At 37.7% G+C, this 6,317-nt stretch overlaps 1 protein-coding gene across 1 annotated transcript in view; it reads right to left on the bottom strand.

The window, feature by feature from the left end:
• LOC107601022 (protocadherin-15-like) overlaps positions 1 to 4,989 on the bottom strand; it is a 206,231-nt gene extending 201,242 nt beyond the window's left edge. Inside the window, exon 1 of the mRNA XM_016293037.1 lies at positions 4,591 to 4,989. The gene's annotated coding sequence lies outside the window, so the exon portion shown is untranslated. The remainder of the gene's footprint in view (positions 1 to 4,590) is intronic.
• Positions 4,990 to 6,317: the final 1,328 nt, after the last annotated feature.

The following is a 6,317-nucleotide window of genomic DNA, read 5'->3' as shown; positions in this document are numbered from 1 at the left end:
TGTTCTGTGTGTGTGTGTGTGTGTCTCTCTCTCTCTCTCTCTCTCTCTCTCTCTCTCTCTCTCTCTCTCTCTCTGCCTCACAGCTTTTTTCTCCTTCCATCTCTGTCTGCGTGGCTGTGTGAATGGAAATCATTTCAGGCATCACTACCCGCAGCTAATGCTGAAATGTGTTCTCTAAGGTGTCCACGGTGCATATGAATACAGTCATGCCTAAACCCAGATACCACACAGGCTGATACTCCACAAACGTGCAAACAACCTACAGGCACATAATGAAGTCCTTGCTATTTCACACACAACACAACCTTCATCATCCTCTTCTCCCCACTTAGTAATCATAAGACCTCTGGTCAGTTCTAAGACGTCTGAAGCTGTATTATAGGCATTAAAATGTCAAAGGTCAACTCAGACACAAGGCGAATGAAGGTCAGGTGCATGTCTAAGACTTTAACCTCCGTGTAATTGCCTTACGGCCCTTTAAAGGGGTCATATGATGCTGCTAAAAAGAACATTATTTTGTGTAGTTGGTGTAATGAAATGTGTTTATGCGGTTTAAAGTAAAAAAAAAAACATTATTTTCCACATACTGTACATTATTGTTTCTCCTCTATGCCCCGCCTTTTTGAAACGAGTAGATTTTTACAAAGCTCATCGGTCTGAAAAAGCGAGGTGTGCTGTGATTGGCCAGCTATCCAATGCATTGTGATTGGCCTAATACCTCAAGTGTGAGACGGAAATGTTACACCCCTCACATACTGTTGATGCCGTGTCCCGGCCAGAGCGACGAGACAGAAACATTAAAACCCATTACAAACGAGGCATTTGTTGCATCCAGTGGGGACATAATTACTGATTATAATGACTTATACTGTCTTTTTACGCGTTGCGTTGCATTGCATCACACCGCGTAAACATAAAACTCTGTCTGCATTTGTGATCAGGCGGCGGGGTCGAGAACGGCACGCCCGGCGGATCCGACGAATGAGAGGCAACCACATGTGACAGCTGGATTCCGCTTTGTCCACGGTGAAAGTTGATGTATTCCCTCAGCGACCAGCACAGATCAGCTCTAGGCATGACGAAGCGGATATCGTCCTCTTTTGGAAGACCAAACAAAGTAGTTTCGCTTTCACAACGAAGCACACAGCATCTTCACGCAAAACTACAGTGAGACAAAAAGTTACGCCTTCTTTCTTTGCGTGAACATTTGGGCGGCGTTATGCAAATCTTCCCACATAGTGAGGTAGATATGTGGGGGCGTGTTTAAACGAGACGTTTTAGGTAGGCGTGGTTGACTCTGAACTTTTATAAAGAATATCTCTTTGGATTTGAGACTTTAGTCTTTGCAACTTTACAGATCTTCTTTATGCACCAAGAGCTTGTAACACTCCAAAGAGAAAGGAAAAATTGAAATCGCATCATATGACCCCTTTAAACCATGTCACTGTACAGCTCCCATTTCCTGCGCTCCACTGGTCAGAAGTGCTTACAGCAGTTTGATGATCATAATACTTCCAGTACGCTGAGCAACAGACCTCCTGAGACAGTTTCACAAACCACAGACTTTCAGAAAACTGGTTAAGATAAACACAGAGATTTCTTCAAACTTTACCATGTTCTTGTATCTCATGCTGGGCAAAGCATCACACTGAGAAGCATAACCTCATTGGTTTCTAATCCCAGCAATGAATACCTGAGTTAAAGCAACACCTCGAGAAAAACATTGCGTAAATAGTGAATAACCCCTAAAATATTAAAATATAGAGTGTAACTTTTCTAACAAATCTGGAAAAAGAGTTTATTCTTCAATACGTTATTGATAAGTGAACTGAATCATAAGGCGAGTCCATTTTCGGTCAGATTCGAAATGAACCGGGAACCATATATTTTAGGCTTGTGCGACTTGCATCAGTCTTTTTACTACTGTAAGTTATGTCATATGACAATGAGCAAATAAAGACACATATTCAATATAGTTTCGTTGCATAAATAATAATGGTATTCTAAAAACATTTTTATAAAAATATTTATTATTACTGAACATTCAGTATTGTTCAAATATTGTTAAGGTCAGTAAGTTTAGTACTTCTTTTTAGCAAGGATGCTTTTAATTGATCGAATTGGCCATCGAAACTTTTACACTGTTACAAAAAATATATATTTAAAATAAATGCTTTCTATTCACAAAATAATTTTGGAAAAAAATATATATATCAAAGTTTACACAAAAATACTAAACAGCACAACTGTTTTCAACATTGATAATAATAAGAACCATTATTAGTAATTAAGCACCAAATATGATTGACATTGAGCACCAAATTAGCATATTTAAATGATTTCTGGAGGATTATGGGACTCTGAAATAATGTCTGCTGAAAATTGAGCTTCGTTGCAAGATTAAATTACCTAAATACCATTTTAAAATCTATTAAAATAGAAAACAGTTATTTTAAATTGTGAAAATATTTCACACTATTCCTTTTTTTAATTTTTTGATCAAATAAATGCAGGCTTGGTGAGCATAAGATACTTAAAACATTTTTTAAAATGTTGAACCGTATTGTATGGTCTCCAGTTATAAGACTTATTCGAGTATTTGGATGACATGATTCAAATAAAATCAACACAACATTGTTCCAAACAAATTACTGTTAAAAAGTTAAATCCTGCATTAATTGCCTCATCAACTGGCAAGAACTGCAGATGTAAATGAGAGATACATTTCCTATAACAAGCATGAAAGGAATTGCAATGTCACAGTATTTCGTCATTACAAGTTACAAACATAATCACACTGTTAAAGTTTTGACTGATCTCAAAGCTTCTTAATTGTCTTGATCTCCTAATAAAGCACAGGGTGACCGTATCATCTCCAACTAATGAAGCTTCTGTAAACCGAAACTTTAGACTGAAACATGCACAGTAACTCATGAGATCACCCCAGTCCTCCTCCTAACTAACACACACACACACAGAGAGAGAGAGAGAGAGACATGCACTCTTTCTCTCCATATCAATGGTGTCAGCTGAACACAGATGCCAACTGAGCGCCTGTCTCACTGATCTATTCATTACACCAACAGCACCTCACTGACTCATTATTCAAGCCTTTTAGCAGATACATTCTGGAAAACATGAATGTAATAATAAAGTCAATAAAGTGGAAAAGTCCAGTAGCAACTAAAACGCAAATTAATGTAAGGTGTTAATGGTGAAATACAAGTGAAGAATGACCTGAGAGGAGGCAATGCATCATGTCACTGTGATTGGCTGATCATGCAGTTAACAGGAAATTGCCCGTCTATAACAGATCCAAAAATAAACCTAAATGTATAAAAATGGTAAAAACGGACAGATTAAGCAGGCTTTTTTGGGTGGCAGGAGGTGCAATGGTGACAGAGAATATATACAGAGGATATATATGTAAACTAATACTATACTAACAAATATAGCCTACTATAATACTACACTAATAAATACACTATACACTCTAAAAAATGCTGGGTTAAATATAACCCAGTGCTGGGTTAAAAAGGGACAAACCCAGCTATTGGTTTGTTTTGACCCAGCTATTGGGTTGTTTTGACCAAGGCTATTGGGTTGTTTTGACCCAGCTATTGGGTTGTTTTGACCCAGGCTATTGGGTTGTTTTGACCCAGCTATTGGGTTGTTTTGACCCAGGCTATTGGGTTGTTTTGACCCAGCTATTGGGTTGTTTTGACCCAGGCTATTGGGTTGTTTTGACCCAGCTATTGGGTTGTTTTGACCCAGCTATTGGGTTGTTTTGACCCAGCTATTGGGTTGTTTTGACCCAGCTATTGGGTTGTTTTGACCCAGCTATTGGGTTGTTTTGACCCAGCTATTGGGTTGTTTTGACCCAGCTATTGGGTTGTTTTGACCCAGCTATTGGGTTGTTTTGACCCACTATTGGGTTGTTTTGACCAAGGCTATTGGGTTGTTTTGACCCAGCTATTGGGTTGTTTTGAATCAATAGCTGGGTCAAAAGAACCCAATAGCTGGGTTTGTCCCTTTTTAACCCAGCATTTTTTAGAGTGTAGTAGCCTACCCTTACATCATAAAACATTTCCACACGCTACAGATGTAGGCTCTGTGCTGTCTTTGCAATGAGAAAATAGAAACAAATGGGTTAAATTCTGTGGTTGATGGGAGAGAATGAAACGGGAAAGTTTAATCCATCAGATAGCCTAGTAAACCTCTGAAATATGCTCAAAAATAATATCACGTCGAGTAGCATTTGACTTCATTTTACCAGACATGACTTGAATGAATAAAAAAAAAACTTCACAGAGAAATGAATCGATCATGTTATTTCCCACTCCCAGATGGATTCAAGGGACTACGATGCGGATCTAGAGAGGAGATGAGTGATTAATAAAATAGTTGAATTTTGTTTGTTTGTTATTGCTCAAATGTAACAGACACGAGATCGCTCATCTAATCCGTTTCAAATGGACTTCGATGCTCAAGAGAAACAAAGATCAACTAATGACACTCAAATAGCCTACGTCCTTAGACCATAATAGCATATTATTAATTCTTCAAATCAACATAATACTGCTTACTCACGCAGTTTGTTTCAGTTATTTCCTCTCCTCATGTTCATGCAGACAGCCGTTCACAGCAACAGTTACGCGAGCGTTTTCACTCACGCGGACCGCGCGCGAAATCATTCATTGCTCCTGTCAGGAATTTACCGGACGGTCTCCGTATCACTCAAACGTTAACCCACCATGTCGGTTTAAAATCCAAGCAGTCTCTCACCGGACAGACCCACGCAGCGAACCCCGCATCAGTCTCTTTTCTCTGACGAGGACGGACCGCAAGAGCCCCGGTGGTTTTACTTCTTACTGATTCTCCTTCAGCGCATGAAGTCCAACAGCAGGTCAGATTCAGGACGGTATTCGTTAGTCCTCAAGTAACGGTAAAAAGTACCATAACAGCTCCAATGAAAGTGCAGCCCACCTCACACAAACCTCATTCAACCTTCTCTAATCTCTGCCTCCTTCCTTCTGACTCCTCTGTTTCTGTCTCTCACACTCCCTCACTTCTTCTCTCTCTCCTCTCTCTCGCTCATGAGGCAATAATCTCATTTGCTTGGTCAGTAAAGGTGAGAGCAGATCAATCTGGATGTGTGTCTGGCAGGTTCATATAATGGTGAATAATATCAAGAAAATGTCCAGGTTAAATACAAATATTTACATTTCAAAGTAATTATACTTCATGGTATTTATTTATTTGATTGTTTGTTTGCTTGTAAAATATATTTTTACAATAAATCATTGTAGTTTAGTGGCAATCATTGTTTATAAACATATAAATCAATAAATATTTTTTTTTTTAATAATTATATACCATTTTAGAATATGTTGTAATTTAATTTATTCAAAGCAATAAATGAAAGAGATCTTTTAAAACTGAAAAAGCAGTTGTGTATATTATAAATAAAGAAATAATCAGTATATCCAGACATGCTTCTCATTAAAGTAATAATCATTCAAAATAATGACAGTTTTAAAATAATGTATTTTAGATTTGGAGAGAGGTGGGTCTTAATTGTCATGCAAAAAAAAAAAATCTTAATTTCCATTCAAATAAACTATATTTTAATATTTTATACTATACTACTATTTTATACTATTATTTTAATTTCCATTCAAATAAAGTATATAATTATACTTTCTTAATATTTTCTTTTTGGTTGAAATATGCCCCAGATTCAGATTTATACTCATTCAGCCAAATACAAAGTACAAATAGGCAGTTTCACAAATACAAATACATAACACAATGCATGCTGTGAATGTGCTGAGTTGTAAATTAAATGTTTCTCATAAACATGATGCAGCCTCAGGTTGTGACACTGCAAGTGAACAGCCTGAAAGAGTCTTTTCTTTCACCTCTTTAGAAATGAATGTGGGTGGTGACAGGGAGAGACAGAGAGACGTGCAAACACTGGCTAGCTGTGCTCTTCTCTAGTAACATAACCAGTTAACATCTTAAGCGCAGCTCAGTGTAACATGAGAGGCTGCAGTCCAGTGCTCATGTTTAAAACCCCTGTAACAACACACCACCTGAATGCAGCCCACCACTGCAGAAATGTACTTACACAGAGGATCCACATGCCACAATGACAGCATTTGTGGCATAATATTGATAAACCACAAAAAAAAAATCTGCACTTGTCCCTTATTTTGTTAAAAATTAACAAAACCAATCAGGGTTACAGTGAAGCACAATGGAAGCAAACGGGGCCAGTCTATAACCATTAAAATGCTCAATGTCATATATAGCCT

Source organism: Sinocyclocheilus grahami, unplaced genomic scaffold, assembly GCF_001515645.1.
Source record: "Sinocyclocheilus grahami isolate Dianchi unplaced genomic scaffold, SAMN03320097.WGS_v1.1 scaffold297.1, whole genome shotgun sequence".
In the NCBI taxonomy this organism is placed as follows: Eukaryota; Metazoa; Chordata; class Actinopteri; order Cypriniformes; family Cyprinidae; genus Sinocyclocheilus; species Sinocyclocheilus grahami.
Note: the sequence above shows the minus strand (reverse complement) of the source record. Positions and strands in the feature narration are given on the sequence as shown.